Raw genomic sequence first — 22,014 nt, 5'->3', positions numbered from 1 at the left:
CAGGTTAGGTGAATTGGCCATGCTAAATAGACCGTAGTGTTAGGTGAAGGGGTAAATGTAGGAGTATGGGTCTGGGTGGTATACGCTTCGGCGGGTCGGTGTGGACTTGTTGGGCCGAAGGGCCTGTTTCCACACTGTAAGTAATCTAATCTAAATGATAGCTGGTTACATTGCTGAGTTATGTGGTCGTCTCTGGTAAGACATCAAACTGAAACATGAGAGTAAATATAGATTACTGTAAGGTACATAGACTTAGCAGTAGAACTGTTGAAGCTGAACAAGTTAGCTCCCTCCTGGAACTGTCCTTTAATATCCTGATGGGCAGCTTGTGATGTCAGATAGCCTTGTACAACAAATACTTTTTCTTCCCAGTAAAACTATTTAAGCCATCCTGTGATCTCTAACAATAAAACAACACAGGTTTACTCTCAGATCGATGTCAAAACAGGTCTCTCAACATTCTTTACTTTACATTTAATGGTCTCAAAATTATAAGAATCTTTTAAATCTCATAATTGTAACAAAAAGTGATCCCACATTTTTGCACCTTGTGTGCTTATTCTGCTTGTCTCTCTGTATTGCGTCATATTTTGTCTACATTTTTACCACCAGCCTTCTTATTTAATTTTGTATTTAATTTAGTTTTTAATTCCATTCACCATTCTTTGTCTTTACATTTTCTCACACGCATCTAACTGTCTTTGCTATTCAAATATGAAGTATTTGTGCTGAGCGGAAGCACATTCCATGTTCGTCTCTGATGGTTTTCGTTTGCTTCATCCATCCTTTAGTTAATAAATTCCAGAGCCTGATGCCTAATGGAGGGAGCTTCACTGTGTCTGTTTCTCTGATTGAGTCATGGGTTTCTCTCATTCCATGTTCTGTTTTCTAACCTGATTGGCTTTTACTCTGCAATAAGCTCCCAGGTATTGTTCAGGGACAGAGCATAGACATTACATGAGCTTTCATTTTCCAATCAATAGATTTTAATTGGAGCACTGTGCAATGGAAATGGTACAGACTCTATTCTTAATTAGAAATCACTCAGCATTTTAGATCTATATTTATGACCTGGTAACAGAAAAAATTTGTAAACAAGTGGCTCCCACTGACCTCTGTATCTGGAAGAAATGACAAGTAGAAAATAGGGGAAATTGGATGTGGGGGTTGAGGGGAAGGAAAGGGTCACTTGAAGGGAAATTTTAAAGAAATTTAAACCTAGGGTCTAAAAAGAAAAATTAAGGAAATAGACTACTGCAGCAATTTGGGCAAAGCTGAGCAGACTGGGGCAGAGAGAATAGTAAAAATGCATCAGCAAATAAGGTCCCACCAAAAAAAACGTACCAAAATGTAAATGCTCTTTATCTGAGAAACAGGGAGTTGTAGAGTAAGATGGGTCCACTCATGGCACAAGTAGAAGTTAATGGTCCTGACCACCACACTCCACTCCTCAGCCAAACACAAGTAAAACAGTTATTTGCGTGTGACAGGAATATCTTGGCAACTTCTCCCTTTGGGCTGAAGTTAAAGTTATGTTTTGGACATCTTGATGATTGTGAATAAGAATGACACTGCCTTTGTCTCAGTGTCTATCTAAGATTTCCCATTTAAATTGAAAATGGCAGCTTTCTGGTGGCTAAATAACATGCACACTGTAACTGTCGACTGATTCAACTGGTAAACATGAAATCCACTCCCCTCTACTTTGGCTGCTAATTCAAACCAGGTGAGATAGCTAGGGGCTTGAAATAAAGTTTGCAGAAAAAAGCAGTGGCAAATACTCAGTCATCTTGATGTACTAAACAGAAAGAAGTTCTTTAGCAAAGTTTAAAACTTACCTTTGAAATTCTAAAATAGTTTGGCTTCATCTAAAATGTTCATTGCTGAACAGGGCACCAAGAAAGGAGGCAGCAAGTTTGAAAATAGCATAGAGACCAGAGCATGGCTTCGTTCTGAGCACTGTGTGAAAACTACCAGAAGTATATCACAGGAAATCTAAGTTTATTGGTTGGTGAAAAACTGCTGCTAGAGAGTGAGTCTAAATAGCTGAAATAAAATTTTAAAAATCATTTATAAGGAAATGGTAGCTACTTGGATTTCAGGAAGGAACACTAGCAAAAGGGAGGTAAAATTAAATCAAAGTGACAAAATTAGTTAGTAAAACCAAAGGAAAATGAAGTTGTTAATTGTAAGTTTCAATAATTTGTATTTATTCTAAGGGTAACAAACAGTTTCCAGAGCTATGGGATGGCAATTGAGCAGAGGGAAGTTGAGTGAACAGCCTGAGGCACGAAATCATAGAATCCCAATAGTGTGGAAGCAGTCTTTTCAGCTCATCGAGTCCACACTGACCGTCTGAAGAGCATCCCACCTAGCACTGCAAGATTGGAAGCATACAGGCAGAGAAGTAATGTGTGACTGCAGTGAAGCTGAAAAAAAATCAAGCAGGTTGAGCTAAAATGCCTTATATCTATTGTGCTTGCTAATCAGTATTCCATCCAGGAAATGAAGTGAAGATGATTTGTTCCTCAGGGGACTGCAGCCAGAGACAAATCCATGGCACCAAAGGCAAACTTGTTTCTTTTTTTATTCATTAGTGGGACATGTGTGTTGTTGGCTGGCCAGCATTTATTGCCCACCCATAATTGCTGTTGAGAAAGTAGTGAAGAGCTGCCTTCCTAAGCTGTTGAAGTCCTTGTGCTGTAAGTTGCCCCACAATACTCTTATATGGGAATTCTAAGATTTTAACCCAGCAACAGCGAAGGAATGGAAATATATTTCCAAATCAGTATGGTGAGTGGCTTAGAGGGGAACTTGCAGATGTTGGTGTTCCTATGTATCTGCTGCCCTCGTCCTTCTAGGTGGAAGTGGTCTTGGATTTGGAAGGTGCTATCTGAGGATCTTTGATGAATTTCTGCAGTTCATCTCATAGATAGTACACACTGCTGCTATTGAGAGTCAGTTGTGGAGGGACTGGAATGTTGTGGATGTGGTATCAATGTATGTGTTGCTTTGTCCTGGATGATGTCAAGTTTCTTGAGTGTTGTTGGAGCTGTACTCAACCGGGCAAGTTGGGACTATTCCATCACATTCCTGACTTATGCCTTATATATGTTGGACAAGTTTTGGGGAGACAAGAAGTGAGTTATTTGCTGCAGTATTCCCAACCTCTGACCTGCTCTTTTAGTTACTATGTTTGTGGTGAGTCCAGTTGAGTTGTCAATGGTAACCCTAAGGATGTTGTTGGTTAGTGATTCAGTAGCGGTAACACTGTTAAATGTCAAGGGGTTGTGGTTAGATTGTCTTCTATTAGAGGTGGTAAGTATCTGGCATTTGTGTAGTATAAATGTTACTTTCCACTTGTCAGCCCAAGCCTGGATATTGTCCAAGTCTTATTGTATTTGAACCTGAGGTGTCACAAATGGTGCTGAACTTTGTGCAATCATCGGTGAACATTCCCACTTCTGACCTTATGATGTGAGGTGCAAGTTCTTAAGGTCAGTCAACTGTGGCTGACAAAGGATGTTAACGTTTGTATAAGATTTAAAAAAAGGCTTTTTAAAGATAAATCTCCAGATTTGGCAGGTTTCTAAAATACAACAAAGTAGAACCAAGAAACTGACGGGGAAAGGAAGGAAGAACAGAATCTAAATGCGATCTGGCAAGAAATGTAAAAATAGATTATAAAAACTTTCACAGATATACGAAAGGATATTTTTGACCAAGGCATACATGGATCCAATAAGAAAAGAATTGAGAAGACTGTTCTATGAAGAAAGGTTGAGGAAACTAGAGCTGTATACTCTAAACCTTTGAAAAATAACAGATAATTGCATTGAAACTCACAAAATATTTAAAGGAACAGACAGAATAGGTTTAGATAAGATATTTCCCTGGTTTTGGAGGTGTAGAACTAGAGGGCACCATTTAAAAATAAGAGGGTTCCATTTCAAACGCAAGAAGTTTTTAACTCAGATGATTGTGAATTTTTGGAATTCACTGGAAGCTCAACTTTTGAGTATATTTTAAAGTAGTGGTTGATAATCCTTTACACCATTGATAAATCAAAAAAATAATGAGGATAGAGTGGGTAGGAGGCATTCAAGTTTTTGACTAGCCACGATCGCATTATATAGCAAAACAGGCTCAATGTACTCTTATGTTCATTCGTTGTCTATGTGTAAGGGAGTAAGTCCACAGATAACTGATCCATCTCATCTGGCTCCATGCTCCAGACCAGAAGCATTCCTGACTGCAATGTTTGGGAGATTTGGCTGTGTATCAGCCGATCTGTTAATGGTTCATGCATGTCTCGCTAACATTGGTCAAACTCTGGATCACCCAAGTCAGGCCTCCATCTACACCAAGCTGTCTTTCCAGGAGTGTTGGTAAGGATGATAAAATGTTATGTAATAAGGTACTACTCTATGCCATGAGCTGCTACCAGTTATTTTAAACATATTCCCTCTAGGTTAGTTTGAGTGGTGTTTGGTTCAGACTCCAGCACTGTATACAGCTTTAATAAACCATATGGCAACTACTAGTCTAACAGTTGGGGATGGCTGACAGCTGTTCTCTTGATTCTGCAAAAATGTCAAATTAAACACAGGGATAAAAGCAAAATACTGTGGATGTTGAAATCTAAAACAGCCACACAGAATTTTGAAGAAACTCAGCAAGTCTGTGGAGAGAGAAACAGTCCTGAAAAACACTCCCTCAGAACAGGCAGTCTGGGCAATGATGTCACCATGGTAGTTAACATGAGAAATCACGCATAAGTTCAATTGGTTCTGCAGTGCCTAAGGATGATATGCTTAGGCAGATGAGGAAAAACCTGAAACAAATTAATGACAGTGAGGTACCCCTGTGGATAACAAATGCACAATACTTTTAATTTATCATGACACAGGGACCATTGCCTGACCAGTTACCTGCTCAGGGGTTTAATCTGTATATGTTAAGGATTCAGAATGTGTGTTTTAAATAATGTTAATTGGCATTGTTACAGAAATCCCAGTTATACCAGAGTTAACATCCATTAAAACATATGTATAGTAGAGAAGGTTGAGAAAATTAGGGTGTATATTGTTAAAAGTATTAGAATATATCACCAATAGAGTGGAGATAGATGGTAATAAAGTAAGAACCACTTTAGATGGCATACATATCTGATGCGGATACAAGGCAGAAGAAGCAGGATGTAGGGTGGCACGGTGGCTCAGTGGTTAGCACTACTGCCTTACAGCAGCAGGGACCTGGGTTAGACTCCACCCTTGGGCGACTGTCTCTGTGGAGTTTGCACATTCTCCCCTTGTCTGTGTGGGATTCACTCCGGGTGCTCCAGTCTCCTCCCACAGTCCAAAGATGTGCAGTTTAGGTGGACCAGCCATGCTAAATTGCCCATAGTGTGCAGGGATTTGCAGGCTAGCCATGGGGAATGCAGGGTTACAAGGATAGGGTAGGGTAGGCAGTGGGTCTGGGTGAACTTGACCAGCCAAATGGCCTGTTTCCACACAGTAGAGATTCGATGAAATCAATGTGTTTAACACAACAACCAATTGTACACAGAAAATTAAATGTTTGCAATGGAACTAGCTCACTTTGCTCAACTTTACCCATGGAGCTATTGTATTACCACATCTGAAAAGGCATACCAATATGGGAATAATTAATCCTCTTCTATAACCAGCCATCTGTTGTGTCTTTACCTACAGGTAACTGCTAGGATAGGAAAGGTAGAACTAGTGGAAAACTGCATGCGAGAAACAGTTAACGTACAGGCAAAGGAGGACATTAAGGAAAATCTGACAGTATCTGAGCCAGTTCTCCTATGACATCCCACTTTTCCTGAACAGTTCAGTTGAGGCACAGCAAGTAGCTCCCCTCACCCCACCACATCCCAGAACCAATGTCGACTTCACCAGTTTCGTTATCTCCCCTCCCCACCTCATCCCAAATCTGATCTCCAATTCAGCACCGCCGTCTTGAACTGACATACCTGTCCATCTTCCTTCCCACTATCTGCTCCACCCTCCCCTCTGATCTATCACCATCAGCCCCTCCTGCATCTATCTATCACCCTCCCAGCCCCACTCCCAGCCCCACCCCCAAACCCACCCTCCTATTTATCTCTCGACTCCTCACCCCCTCCCCATTCCTGATGAATGGCTTATGCCCGAACCATTGACTCTCTTGCTCCTTGGATGCTGTGCTTTTCTAGCACCACACTTTTCGGACTCTATATTACAAACTGCAACAACACATTAGGGCATTGGCCGATAATGTCAAATGAATAACAACACGACTTAGGGGATCTTTTGGATTTGGAGGTGGAATGTACAGATACACCAATGGAATAGGATCATCTCCCATGTTTTGTTATTGCTAAATTGGGATTGGTACTATATTTAACAAACGTGGTTCACCATATCAGAAGGACATACAAGAGATGTCAAGGAATATGGGATTTGGAGAATTTGGGGCCAAAATACATGAAGCAAGAGCCAAGTCAACTTGTACCTGTGTCCTTCTGATATGGTGAACCAAGTTTGTTAGTATAGAATCAATTCCAATTTAGCAAAAGCAAAACATGGGAAATGATTCTATACCATTGGCATATCTATACATTCCACCTCCAATTCCAAAATATCCTGCTAATCGTTGTGTCCATTCATTTGATATTATCAGCCAATGTCCTAAGTTGTTGTTACAGTTTGTAATATAGAGTCGAAAAGTGTGGCGCTGGAAAAGTACAGCAGATCAGGCATAATCAAGTTCCTTTACAACCCTAAGTTTGGTTCCTGACCAGTATCTATGGTCAGTGGAGTGTCAGGAAAAGAGACAATACCACTAAGTTGACTACCTTGGGCTAGGGCCAAGAATGGGGAAGCTGAAATAATTAAAGCTGAAAGAGTTAAATACAGTTCTAAAGTAGTTCAGTTTTAGTTTTGGTAAATTAAATGTTTGTCGAACAGAGGATTAACAGTTTTACTCTAGATTCTATGCCAGGCTAGGCCAAGAAATGAGTGATAGACACAAGGATGCAGCCTATACTATAAAATCAGAAGGATAAGGGGAGGTTTTAAGTGGATATGAATAATATTTATGTATTATGGAGAAAAGGTGACATTTGGTTAACATAATATCCAGTATAAATAGATCAGATTAGAAATTAAGTACATGATCTAAGGAGTATAAGAGATGAAAGTTTGTGGGCTTTTGACATAATTCAGATTTAGAATGTTTATAATTTATGCATGTTTACACAATGACAATCAGCAATCATAACCTGTGTTATGGACCAGGCCAGACCCCGTCAAAACATTTCAAGAAAGTAGCCTAAACCCAAACTTTGCTAGTTGTTTTAAGCAGGTGTAATAAGGATATTCCAGGAGGGATGCAGCTGGTCAAAACACTTAGTTTAAACAAAACAAAATGTATTTACAAGATTACCAATGAAACACAAATAAAAGAGAACAGAATATCAAATACCTATCCAAAAACCCAACAGCCTATCCCCACTTAATAATGCTGGTCCAGATACTTGCAACAATCCCCATAAACACCCCTTGGCACAAAAGGTAAAATGAAATACAGGGTTTTACAGGAGAGAGATGCCAAAGAGAGAGGAGGATAAGCATGGACCTGCCTCTTTGGGTCCAGCAGCTTCCATACTGCCTGACTGCTTTCAATGAAAGGTCAGACCAAACCAATCCAGAGAAAAGCTGAGCTGAGAGAACTGGCCACACCTCTTTCATTGGACAAATGTTTTGTTTTAAAGTTAAAACCCTTTGCTGAGGCAGTTTCTGTTAGCTAATTCAAATTGACCCTAAAACCCTTCAAACCCAGACTTTTCAGAACCTGTGTTTTCACGACCTCCTGAAAATAAAATCAAGGACAACATAACCATGTAAAGGAGAAGCATCATCACAACTGTATTTGGGTTTTCTGGTAAATTTTGACAAACTGAACCCCAACAATATGAATTGTTGCAAATGTAGATAAGTATTGCATAATCACCAATAAATGCCTTAACGTCTGACCTTATGATGACCTGAGAGTTAGTGATGAAGCAGTTGAAGATGGCTGGGCTGACAATACTATCCTGAAGAAGATCTATGATGACATCTTGGGCTGAGAAAACAATTGCAATCATTTTTCTTTGCACTAAGAATGTCCCAGGCCAATAGAAACTTTTCCATCTGATTCCCAATGTGTCAACTTCATTCGTGGTCCCATTCTCAGTTAAATTTTCAGTGACTCTTTCCTCATCTTTTATAATTTAGCTTTTCTTGTCCATGTTTTGACCAAGGCTGTAATGAAATCTGGAGCCATGAAATCCTGATAGAAGCCAAAATAAACATCAGCGAGTAGGTTATTTCCGTGTAATTGCTGCTTAATTGCACTGTTGACAACATCTTCAACATTTGTTGTTGATTGAGAACATACTGATGGGTAGCAATTGGTTGGATTTGATTTGTCCTGCTTTTGTAGGCAGTTTTTTTATTTTAGGTAAATTCCAATGTTGCACAAGAATAACCTGGCTACAGATGGAACTAATTCTGGAGTACAAGTTTTCCACACTGTGTTTGTGCTGCCAGCCCAAAGCATTTGCTACATCAAGTACACTTTGTCGTTCCTTGATATTTATGTGGAATGAATTGAATTGCCTGATTTCTGTTATGGAGAGAATCTCTGGGGGAGTTCAAAATGGATCATTCATTTAACACTGCAGCTTTATCTTTTGTAGTTAGGCACGCAACACGACCTCCATTGAAAAGGGAATCTTCAATGACCCCTTCCTTTCTTTAATTAGTTAATTATCTATCTCTGATGGCTGGCAGAGCTAAAGGGTTTTGATCTGATCAATTGGTTGGGGGGCTGCTCAGCTCTGGCTATGGCTTGTCATTTTTACAATTTAGCATTAAGTTTTGTTTCACCAGGTTGAAGTATCCTATTAGTCTTGCCTCTTGTGATGTTTCTGCCCTTATTGAACCAGGTTGTTTCTCTGGCTTGAAATAATGACAAAGGTTATAGATTATGGTCCATTTCAATTCTATTGTTGATAGCTTTATGGATGTCCCATTTTGAGCTGATAAATCTATTCCATTTGGCATAGTGATAATATATATATATCAAAGTTAGGATGGTGAGTATTTTGATGAGGAAGCTGCAGGTACCTGCTGCCCTTGTCCTTCTTGACAGAAATGGTCATGGGTTTGGAAAGTGCTGCCTGAGTAGGCTTGGTGAATTTCTGCTTTATATCTTGTTGCTTGTACACATTGCTGCCAGTACACATCAGTGGTAAAGGGAGTAGCTGTTTGTGGATGTGACACCAATCAGGCGGGCTACTTTGTCCTGAGTAGCATCAACCCTCATGCATGTTGTTAACGTTGCATTCAGCCAGGCAACCGGGGAGAATCCAATTACATTCCTGAAGTGTAATGTTTCCCTTCTTGTTAATTATCTCACTACCTGCCACAGTTATAGTCTGGCTGATATATCCTTAAGGATACAACCAACTTATTTAATAGTTCTATTGTAGACATTGTTGTGGATATGAACATTACAGCTTGAATGGGTGATGTTATTAACTGACTTCATTGCTGACTACATCTGAATGAGAAGGGTCAGGTACTGTTGATAAAGATATCAATGTAATTAAAATTTTCAAGATTATAGCATAATAAGGAAGATCTCTTTTGGTGCAGTAGTAGTGTCCCTACCTCTGAATTAAGAAGCCAGGGTTTGAATAACATCTTTGAACAGGTTGATTTTTAAAAAAATCTATAGCATAATAAGGAGAAAAAAATAACAGGACCGAGACAGAAAGGTTACAAAGATTACAAAGAGGTCTTGATCAGTTGAGTCAATAGGTCAAAGCATGGCAGATCGAGTTTAATTTGCATAAATACAAAATTTTACATTTTGGCAAAATAAACAAGGGCAGGAGTTATACAATTAAAAGGTAGGGCTCTGGATAGTGTTGTAGAACAGAGAGACCTATGGGTTCATGTACATAATTCTTTGAAGTTTGTGTCACATATAGCTAGGGTGCTTAAGAAGGTGTTGCACTCACTGCTCAGACTTTTGAGTAAAGATATTGGGACGGTATGTTGAGGTTGTACAGGACATTGGTGAGGCCTGTTCTGGAGTTCTGTGTCCAGTTCTGGTTGCCCTGTTATAGGAAAGATATTATTAAGCTGGTGAAGGTTCAGAAGAGATTTGCCAGGATATTGTCAGGAATAGAGGATTTGAGTTATAATACAAGGCGAGATAGGCTGGATCTTTTTTCCACTGGGGTATAGAATTTTGAGGGGTGACCTTATAGAAGTTTATAAAATCATGACAGGTATAGATAAGGTGAATGGTAGACATCCTTTCCCTAGGGTAGGGAATTTCAAAGCTGTGGCTTTATTTTTAAGGTGAGAAGAGAACAATATAAAAAAGACACAAGGGGCAATGTTTTTACACAGAGAGTGGTTTGTGTGTGGAATGAATTTCCAGAAAAATTGGTGGATAGACAGATATGGTTACAATGTTTAATACACATTTAGATAGGTGCATGAATTAGAAATGTTTGGAAGGATATGGGCCAAGTGCAAGCAGGAGGGACTAGTTTAGTTTGGGACTTTGGTCAGCATGGACTGGTTGGACCGCAAGGTCTGTTTCCGTGCTGTATGACTCTATGACTGAAATAAGCAGAGGGGATAAAAACCTTGTGGAGTTATTATTTTATGAGCACAAGTATACTTAATTTATGTAATGAAAGGAATAAAAGCTATCACCAGTAAATTAGTTCTGTGGCATACATTGGAGATATCATGCATGCGTTTGAGCCCTTTCTTGCTACTCCAGCTCGCTCTGCCTGAAGCCAAGGCACTAACAATCTTACAAGCTTGTTTGGGAAGGTGAAACTGAGATTATATTTAAAATGAGAAGAATATTTCATATTTCCATTATTTGTGAATGCTTTAGCCACTGAAATTAAAACAATAACTTTAGTATTAGATGTCATTCTACTGTAGGATAAAATGACAGCCTGGTTCACACATGATCATTGTAAGACACATTTATATAGATGTTTCATCCAAAATTGTTACGATTCTACATTCGTGGAATGATTTTATGGTTGACTGCTTACAGGGTGCATTTACTTGGAAGTCGCATGCATGGAGTGCCAGATTTTCTGTCTATTTAAATTAATAGACAGTCTGTTAGACACTACACTCCCTGTGAGTGCACTTCCTTGTTGGAAGTGTACAAGCACAGTAAAATCTTTTATGTCGTTCCAGGTTCTCACACTGGAACTTGCACAGCTTGCAAATGTTGCATTTTACTATTCGGTACCAAATAGTCAATTGAATCCCAACTCATTTAGAAGTGGAATGTGTGAATGTCAATACCACTGGCAACTGAAGATCTCCAGTTAGGGACGTCAGTCATTCAGGATTGGGCTGGAGTCTCCAGAAATTTAAGGCACTGGAGACATATCATGTGACATTAATAAAGGTGGTTCTTTTTTGTCATTTTCTTTGAATGTTTCTCTTTGCTCGCAGTTTCAACATTTTTGCATTAGGTGAAGACTGATTTAGCTGATAATCAAGCGTCATCCATTGGGTAATGAGTCTTCTTGCTTTCCAATGGCATATGAAGGCAATACTTCACAAGGATGGATCCATTGGCCAATGAAAAGCTGGCGCATAAAATCAAGTCATAGAGTCATAGAGATGTACCGCATGGGAACAGACCCTTCGGTCCAACTCGTCCATGTCAACCAGATATCCCAACCCAATCTTATGTCACCTGCCAGCAGCTGGCCCATATCCCTCCAAACCCTTCCTATTCATATACCCATCCAAATGCCTTTAAAATGTTGCAATTCTACCAGCCTCTACCACTTCTTCTGGCAGCTCATTTCATACACATAACACCCTCTGTGTGAAAAGGTTGCCCCAAGGTCTCTTTTATATCTTTCCCCTCTCACCCTAAAACCTCCCTGTGTCTGCGTGGGTTTCCTCCGGGTGCTCCAGTTTTCTTCCACAATCCAAAAATGTGCAGGTTAGATGAATTGGCCATGCTAAATTGCCCGTAGTGTTAGTTGAAGGGGTAAGTGTAGGGGAATGGGTCTGGGTGGGTTGCGCTTCAGCGGGTCGGTGTGGACTTGTTGGGCCGAAGGGCCTGTTTCCACACTGTAAGTAATCTAAAAAAAAACTTTTTAAAAAAGTGGGCGGCACGGTGGCACAGTGGTTAGCACTGCTGCCTCACAGCACCAGAGACCCGGTTCAATTTCTGCCTCAGGCAACTGTCTGTGTGGAGTTTGCGCATTCTCCCCATGTCTGCGTGGGTTTCCTACGAGTGCTCCAGTTTCCTCCCACAGTCCAAAAATGTGCAGGTTAGGTGAATTGGCCATGCTACATTGCCCGTAGTGTTAGGTGCATTAGTCAGAGGAAGATAGGTTTGGATGGTTGCTCTTCGGAGGGTCAGAGTGGACTTGTTGGGCTGAAGGGCCTGTTTCCACACTATAAGTAATCTAATATAATCTATGCCCCCTTGTTCTGGACTCCTTCACCCCAGGGAAAAGACTTTGTCTATTTATCCTATCCATGCCCCTCATGATTTTGTAAACCTCTATAAGGTCACCCCTCAGCCTTCGATGCTCCAGGGAAAACAGCCCTAGTCTATTCAATCTCTGCCTATAGCTCAAATCCTCCAACCCTGGCAACATCCTTGTAAATCTTTTCTGAATCCTTTCATGTTTCACAACATCTTTCCAATAGGAAGGAGACCAGAACTGCACGCAGTATTCCAACAGTGTCCTAACCAATGTCATGTACAGCCGCAACATGACGTCCCAACTCCTGTACTCAATACTCTGACCAATAAAGGAAAGCATACCAAACACCTTCTTCACTATCCTATCTACCTGCGACTCCACTTTCAAGGATCTATGAACCTGCATTCCAAGGTCTCTTTGTTCAGCAATACTCCCTAGGACCTTACCATTAAGTGTATAAATCCTGCTAAGATTTGCTTTCCCAAAATGCAGCACCTCACATTTATCTAAATTAAACTCCATCTGCCACTTCCTTCTCAGCCCACTGGCCCATCTGATCCTGTTGTAATCTGAGATAATCTTCTTCGCTGTCCACTACACCTCCAATTTTAGTGTCATCTGCAAATTTACTAACTATACCTCTTATGCTCACATCCAAATCATTTATACAAGTAATGAAAAGTAGTGGACCCAGCACCGATCCTTGTGGCGCTCCACTGGTCACAGGCCTCCAGTCTGAAAAACAACCCTCCACCACCATCCTCTGTCTTCCTGAGATGACATCTTCATTCACTGGTGGGATGTGACTGTCATTGGTTGGCCAACCTTTACTGCCTTTCCTGATTGCTCTTAAGAGTGGTGGTGAGTTGTCTTCTTAAACCATTGCAGTCCATGTGTGGTAGGTAGACTCATAATGCTCTTAGGGAGGCAATTACAGGATTTTGACCCACTGACAGTGAAGGGACAGCAATAATAAAAAAAAGATGTCACATACATGGACTTTAGTAAGGCGTTTGATAAGGTTTCCCATGGTAAACTAATGGAGAAAGTGAAGTCACATGGTATGCAGGGTGTTCTAGCTAGGTGGATAAAGAACTGGTTGAGCAACAGGAGGCAGAGAGTAGTCGTTGAAGGGAATTTCTCAAAATGGAGAAAAGTGACCAGTGGTGTTCTACAGGGATCAGTGCTGGGGCCACTGTTGTTTATGATATACATAAATGATCTGGAAGAGAACACTGTTGGTATGATCAGCAAGTTTGCAGATGACACAAAGAGTGGTGGAGTAGCAGAAAGCATGGGGACTGTCAAAGAATACAGGAGAATATAGGTAGACTGGAGAGTTGGGTAGAGAAATGGCAGATGGAGTTCAATTAAGGCAAATGTGAGGTGATGCATTTTGGAAGTCTAATTCTAGAGCGAATTATACAGTAAACAGAAGAGCCTTGGGAAAAGTTGATGAGCAGAGAGATCTGAGAGTGTGGGTCCATTGTATCCTGAAGGTTGCTGTACAGATAGATAGAGTGGTCAAGAAGGCATATGGTATGCTTGCCTTCCTCGGACAGGGTATTGAGTATAAGAGCTGGCAGGTCATGTTAAAATTGTACAAGACATTGGTTCGGCCGCATTTAGAATACTGTGTACAGTTCTGGTCACCATATTACCAAAAGGATGTGGATGTTTTGGAGAGGGTGCAGAGAAGGTTTATGAGGATGTTGCCTGGTATGGAAGGTGCTAGCTATGAAGAGAGGTTGAGTAGGTTAGGATTGTTTTCATTAGAAAAAAGGAGATTGAGGGGGAACCTGATTTGAGGTGTACAAAATCATGAAGGGTATAGACAGGGTAGATAGAGATAAGCCTTTTCCCAGGGTGAAGGATTCAATAACGAGAGGTCACAGTTTCAAGGTGAGAGGTGAAAAGTTTAAGGGGGATACACATGGCAAGTACTTTACACAGAGGGTGGTAGGTGCCTGGAACACATTGCCAGCAGAGGTAGTAGAGGCAGGCACGGTAGATTCTTTCAAGATGAGTAGGTGGGAGCAGAGGGACACAGATGCTTAGGAACTGGGCGACAGGTAGAGGCAATGGATTTCAATCGGCTCAGGTTTGGAGGGCTGAAGGGCCTGTACCTGGGCTGTAAATTTTCTTTGTTCTTTATTTAATCACCGCTGGTGACCTTAGTTCTGATTTTTGAGGATGAGTAATGTTTCTTTTTTGCTTATTCCCCAAATGAAGATTGATTGAATGAATTCCTCAGTTTCTTCTAAAGGGAACGGAATTTTTACCACGAGGTAACTGACACATCCTCAGAAATCTCTGTTGTGACTTCTAGCAAAAACGCCTCTGTGTGCATCACACAACATTGCCACTTCAGCAACACTAGAAATTAATATTCTTTGTATGAAGGATACAGACCAAGCCATGGGGAGAATCTAATCCAATAGAACCAAGGCTGATATTACATGCACACAAAAAGATTACAGAAACTCTGACATTTTCATATTTTTAGCCAGGTTTTTATACTAAGGTCCAAAGCCATATTTCAGTTAGTGCTGAGTGCCATTATTGCAGCTACTCAGAAATGTTAAAAAAAGGAGAAGGTGTTTAGTTTCCCCTCTGGCTGGGGGATCAGGAAAATGCCGTGTTCCAATTAGGTTTCCTTTTGTTTTTCAGTTTGGGCCCAGAAAGAGCAAAAATGATCATCCAGACCCCCAAATCACCTCCCATAGATCCCGAACCCTCTCCTAATGCAGGAACTCTGGAACCTCTTTCCCCATCCGACCTGAACATGTGTGGAGCAGACACTGAAGCAGTCGATGTCTGTGCAGTATGACATGGATAATGTCCAGGCTTGAGCTGATAAATGACAATGCTTTGGCAGAAGATAAGCTCAATCTTGATACACACAATAAGTTTGTTCTATCCAAAGTACATCAAGTCCCTTGATAGACCTTAGATTAGGCTTGGGAGTAGGTACACATTACTGTTAAGTATATACAACTAATTATTAGAACATATGGAAAAATGGTTTGCTCCTCCTAAGAACAGTCTGCTTTATCCTAATGGATGAAGCTTATCTCATGATGTAAGTCAACCTTTTTGTCTTATTGTGTAATAAGAATCATATCACACATTTGCCAGGCTATTACCTTCAACAAAAGAGAGTCTAACTGCCCACGTTTGCTACCTGACAGCATTACATCAATTAAATTCTCAATTGTTGACATCTGGGTCAACCAATGTTCGGACACCTTAGTGGAAACCTTAGTGGACCTGCTGCATAGATAGTTTCTCTGTAAGAGCAGAGCAGAGATTGGGAATTCTGCACTGAGTACCACCTCTTCTGATCCCTTAGTGCCTTCCAAAAATTACAAGCCTCAAAAGTATATCCATTTAGCTTGATGAGCGCGGCTCAAATCACACTCAAGAAACTCAATATCATCACAGGGAAAGCAGCACACTTAGCTTCTTTTCTCAGTTGACACCAAATTGGAGGATTCTTCGATACAGAGAAGTATTGTAACGACAGGTCTTTCTAATATGTGTACTTCACCAACATGAGTTGGTTATAACGAGATTGACAAATTGTGGATATTGTTCGGATCATGCAAACTTTCTGCATAGTAATTTTCTATAGCGATCTTCAACAATGCAATTTCCTAAAGTGATCTTCAACATTCCGATTTCCTATAACATTTTTCCACAGCGCGATTTCCTACAGTGGTTTTCCATAATACAATTTTCTGTAGTGGTTTTCCACAGTGCAAATTTCTATAACAGTCTTCCAACATGTGATTGTCTATAGCGGTTTTCCATTGCACGATTTCCTATAGTGGTTTTCCATAACAAGATTTCCTACAGCAGTTTTCCATAGCGTGATTTCCTACAGCAGTTTTCAATAGTGCGATTTTCTATAGCAGGTTTCCATAGCGCGATTTCCTATAGTGGTTTTCCATAGCGCGATTTCCTATAGCAGTTTTCCATAGCGTGATTTCCTCCAGCAGTTTTCCATAATGCGATTTTCTATAGCAATTTTCCATATCACGATTTCCTATAGTGGTTTTCCATAGCGCGATTTTCTATAGCGCTTTTCCATAGCATGATTTCTTATAGCGCTTTTCCGTAGCACGATTCCCTACAGCGCTTTTCCATAGCATGATTTTCCATAGAGGTCTTCCATAGTGTGATTTTCTATAGCAGTTTTTCATGGCGTGATTTCCTATAGCGCTTTTCCATAGCGGGATTTTCTATGGCCGTTTTCCATAGCACGATTTTCTATAGTGGTTTTTCAAAGTGTGATTTCCTATAGCGCTTTTCCATAGCACGATTTCCTCTTATGGTTTTCCATAGCACGATTTCCTATAGCACTTTTCCATAGCGTGATTTCCTACTGTGCTTTTTCATAGTATATTTTTCTATCGTGCTTTTCCACATCGTGATTTCTTATAGCAGTTTTCCATAGTGTGATTTTCTATAGCAGTTTTTCATAGTGTGATTTCCTATAACGGTTTTCCATAGCGCGATTTTCGATAGCAGTTTTCCATAGGGTGATTTCCTATAACGGTTTGCCATAGTGCAATTTACTTTAGCGGTTTTCCATAGCGTGGTTTTCTATAGCGGTTTTCCATAGCTCAATTTTCTATAGCGCTTTTCCATAGCGCGATTTTCCATGGCAGTTTCCAATCGCGTGATTTTCTATAGTGGTTTTTCATAGCGTGATTTCCAATAGCGCTTTCCCATTGCACGATTTTCTATAGAGGTTTTCCATAGCGTGATTTTCTATAGCAGTTTTCAATAGCGCAATATTCTATAGCGGTTTTCCATAGTATGATTTTCTGTAGCGGTTTTCTATAGCATGATTTTCTATAGCAGTTTTCCATAGCGCAATTTTCTATAGTAGTTTTCCATAGTGTAATTTTCTATATATTGGTTTTTCATAGCGTGATTTCCTATACCGCTTTTCCATAGTGTGATTTTCCATGGCAGTTTCCAATCGCGTGATTTTCTATAGTGGTTTTTCATAGCGTGATTTCCAATAGCGCTTTCCCATTGCACGATTTGCTATAGAGGTTTTCCATAGTGTAATTTTCTATAGTGCTTTTTCATAGCTTGATTTCCTATAGCGCTTTTCCATTGCACGATTTTCTATAGAGGTTTTGCATAACATGTTTTTCTATAGCAGTTTTCCATAGTGCGGTTTCCTATAGCGCTTTTCCATAGTGTGATTTCCTACAGCGCTTTTCCATAGCATGTTTTTCTATAGCACTTTTCCATAGCATGATTTCTTATAGCAGTTTTCCATAGTGTGATTTTCTATAGCACTTTTCCATAGCGCGATTTTCTATGGCACTTTTCCATAGCGTGATTTCTTATAGCAGTTTTCCATAGTATGATTTTCTATAGCAGTTTTCCATAGCGCAATTTTCTATAGCAGTTTTTCATAATGTGATTTCCTATCGCGTTTTTCCATAGTGCGATTTTCTATAGCAGTTTTCCATAGCGTGATTTCCTATAGCGGTTTGCCATAGTGCAATTTTCTCTAGTGGATTTCCATAGCGCAATATTCTATAGCGGTTTTCCATAGCGCGAATTTGTATAGCGGTTTTCCATTGCGTGATTTTCTGTAGCAGTTTTCCATAGCACAATTTTCTATAGCAGTTTTCCATAGTGTAATTTTCTATATATTGGTTTTTCATAGCGTGATTTCCTATACCGCTTTTCCTTAGTGTGATTTTCTATGGCAGTTTCCCATAGCGCGATTTCCTATAGCGCTTTTCCATAGCATGAGTTCTTATAGCGCGTTTCCATAGCGCGATCTCCTGTAGCAGTTTTCCATAGCATGATTTCCTACAGCAGTTTTCCATAATGCGATTTTCCATATCGCGATTTCCTATAGTGGTTTTCCATAGCGCAATTTTCTATAGCACTTTTCCATAGCACGATTTCCTATAGTGGTTTTACATAACACAATTTTCAACAGCAGTTTTCCATAGCATGATTTCTTGTAGCGCTTTTCCATAGCATGATTTCCTATAGTGGTTTTCCATAACACGATTTTCTATACCGGTTTTCCATAGCGTGCTTTCCTACAGCGTTTTTCCATAGCGCGATTTCCTATAGCGCATTTCCATAACGTGATTTCCTAAGGCGCTTTTCCATAGCATGATTTTCTATAGAGGTCTTCCATAGTGTGATTTTCTATAGCAGTTTTTCATGGCGTGATTTCCTATAGCGCTTTTCCATAGCGGGATTTTCTATGGCCGTTTCCCATAGCACGATTTTCTATAGTGATTTTTCAAAGTGTGATTTCCTATAGCGCTTTTCCATAGCACGATTTCCTATAATGGTTTTCCATAGCACAATTTCCTATAGCACTTTTCCATAGCGTGATTTCCTACTATGCTTTTCCATAGTGTGTTTTTCTATTGCGCTTTTCCATAGCGTGATTTCTTATAGCAGTTTTCCATAGTGTGATTTTCTATAGCAGTTTTTCATAGTGTGATTTCCTATAGCGTTTTTCCATAGCGTGATTTTCGATAGCAGATTTCCATAGGGTGATTTCCTATAACGGTTTGCCATAGTGCAATTTTCTTTAGCGGTGTTCCATAGCGTGGTTTTCTATAGTGGTTTAGCATAGTGTGATTTTCTATAGCAGTTTTCCATAGTGCAATTTTCTATAGCAGTTTTTCATAGCGTGATTTCCTATAGCGCTTTTCCATAGCGCGATTTTCTATGGCAGTTTCCCATAGCGCGATTTTCTATAGCGGTTTTTCATTGCATGATTTCCTATAGCGCTTTTCCATAGTGTGATTTCCTACAGCGCTTTTCCATAGCATGTTTTTCTATAGCGCTTTTCCATAGCATGATTTTCTATAGCAGTTTTCCATAGCGCAATTTTCGATAGCAGTTTTTCATAGTGTGATTTCCTATAGCACTTTTCCATAGTGCAATTTTCTGTAGCGGTTTTCCATAGCGCGATTTTCTATAGCGGTTTCCCATAGCGTAATTTTCTATAGCAGTTTTCCATAGCGCAATTTTCTATTGTAGTTTTCCATTGTGTAATTTTCTATTGTGGTTTTTCATAGCATGATTTCCTATAGCGCTTTTCCATAGTGCGATTTCCTATGGCAGTTTCCAATCGCGTGACTTCCTATAGCGGTTTTTCATAGCGTGATTTCCTATAGAGCTTTCCCATTGCATGATTTTCTATAGAGGTTTTCCATAGTATGATTTTCTATAGCAGTTTTCCATAGCGCAATTTTTGATAGCAGTTTTCCATAGCGCAATTTTCGATAGCAGTTTTTCATAGTGTGATTTTCTATGGCAGTTTCCCATAGCGTGATTTTCTATAGCGAATTTTCCATAGCGTGATTTTCTGTAGCAGTTTTCCATAGTGTGATTTTCCATAGCAGTTTTCCATTGTGCAATTTTCAATAGCAGTTTTCCATAGTGTGATTTCCTATAGTGGTTTTCCAGAGTGTGATTTTCTATAGCAGTTTTCCATAGTGCGATTTTCTACATCAGTTTTACATAGCGTGATTTACTATAGCGCTTTCCCATTGCACAATTTTCTATAGAGGTTTTCCATAGCGTGATTTTCTACAGCAGTTTTCAATAGCGCAATATTCTATAGCAGTTTTCCATAGCGTGATTTTCTATAGCAGTTTTCCATAGCGCAATTTTCTATAGTTGTTTTCCATAGTGTAATTTTCTATAGTAGTTTTCCATAGCGTGATTTCCTATAGCGCTTTTCCATTCCACGATTTTCTATAGCGGTTTTCAATAACACTTTTTTCTATAGCAGTTTTCCATAGCTCGATTTCCTATAGCGCTTTTCCATAGTGTGATTTCCTATAGCGCTTTTCCATAGCGTGTTTTTCTATAGCGCTTTTCCATAGCGTGATTTCTTATAGCAGTCTTCCGTAGCGTGATTTTCTAAAGCAGTTTTTTCTAGTGTGATTTCCTATAGTGTTTTTCCAAAGTGCGATTTTCTATAGCAGTTTTCCATAGCGTGATTTCCTGTAGCGGTTTGCCATAGTGCAATTTTCTATAGTGGATTTCCATAGCGCAATATTCTATAGCGGTTTTCCATTGCGTGATTTTCTGTAGCAGTTTTCCATAGCGCAATTTTCTATAGCAGTTTTCCATAGTGTAATTTTCTATATATTGGTTTTTTATAGCATGATTTCCTATACCGCTTTTCCATATCATGATTTTCTATGGCAGTTTTCCATAGTGTGATTTTCTATAGCGGTTTTCCATCGCGTGATTTTCTGTGGCAGTTTTCCATTGCGTGATTTTCTATAGCGGTTTTCCATAGCGTAATTTTCTATAGTGGATTTCCATAGCGCAATATTCTGTAGCAGTTTTCAATATTGCGATTTTCTATAGCAGTTTTCCATAGTGCAATTTCCTATAACGTTTGTCCATAGTGCGATTTTCTGTAGCAGTTTTCCATAGCGTGATTTCCTGTAGCGGTTTGCCATAGTGCAATTTTCTATAGTGGATTTCCATAGCGCAATATTCTATAGCAGTTTTCCATTGCGTGATTTTCTGTAGCAGTTTTCCATAGCACAATTTTCTATAGCAGTTTTCCATAGTGTAATTTTCTATATATTGGTTTTTTATAGCATGATTTCCTATACCGCTTTTCCATACCATGATTTTCTATGGCAGTTTTCCATAGTGTGATTTTCTATAGCGGTTTTCCATCGCGTGATTTTCTGTGGCAGTTTTCCATTGCGTGATTTTCTATAGCGGTTTTCCATAGCGTAATTTTCTATAGTGGATTTCCATAGCGCAATATTCTGTAGCAGTTTTCAATATTGCGATTTTCTATAGCAGTTTTCCATAGTGCAATTTCCTATAACGTTTGTCCATAGTGCGATTTTCTGTAGCAGTTTTCCATAGCGTGATGTCCTATAGTGGTTTTCCATAGTGTGATTTTCTATAGCAGTTTTCAATAGTGCGATTTTCTATATGCGTTTTCCATCGTGTGATTTCCTATAGCGCTTTTCCATGACGTGATTTTCTATAGCAGTTTTCCATAGTGCGATTTGCTATAGCCGTTTTCCATAGCGTGATTTTCTATAGCAGTTTTCCATAGTGCGATTTCCTATAACGTTTGTCCATAGTGCGATTTTATGTAGCAGTTTTCCATAGCGTGATGTCCTATAGTGGTTTTCCATAATGTGATTTTCTATAGCAATTTTCAATAGTGCGATTTTCTATATGCGTTTTACATAGTGTGATTTCCTATAGCGCTTTTCCATAATGTGATTTTCTATAGTGGTTTTCCATAGCGTGATTTTCTATAGCAGTTTCCATAGTGCGATTTGCTATAGCCGTTTTCCATAGCGTGATTTTCTATAGCAGTTTTCCATAGTGCGATTTTCTATAGCGGTTTTCCATAGCGCGATATTCTATAGCAGCTTTTTATAGTGTGATTTCCAATAGCGGGT

Source organism: Chiloscyllium plagiosum, unplaced genomic scaffold (assembly GCF_037043375.1).
Source record: "Chiloscyllium plagiosum isolate Xiang-an unplaced genomic scaffold, Cpla_swu_hap1 HiC_scaffold_6, whole genome shotgun sequence".
In the NCBI taxonomy this organism is placed as follows: domain Eukaryota; kingdom Metazoa; phylum Chordata; class Chondrichthyes; order Orectolobiformes; family Hemiscylliidae; genus Chiloscyllium; species Chiloscyllium plagiosum.
This window is presented reverse-complemented; position numbering follows the sequence as displayed.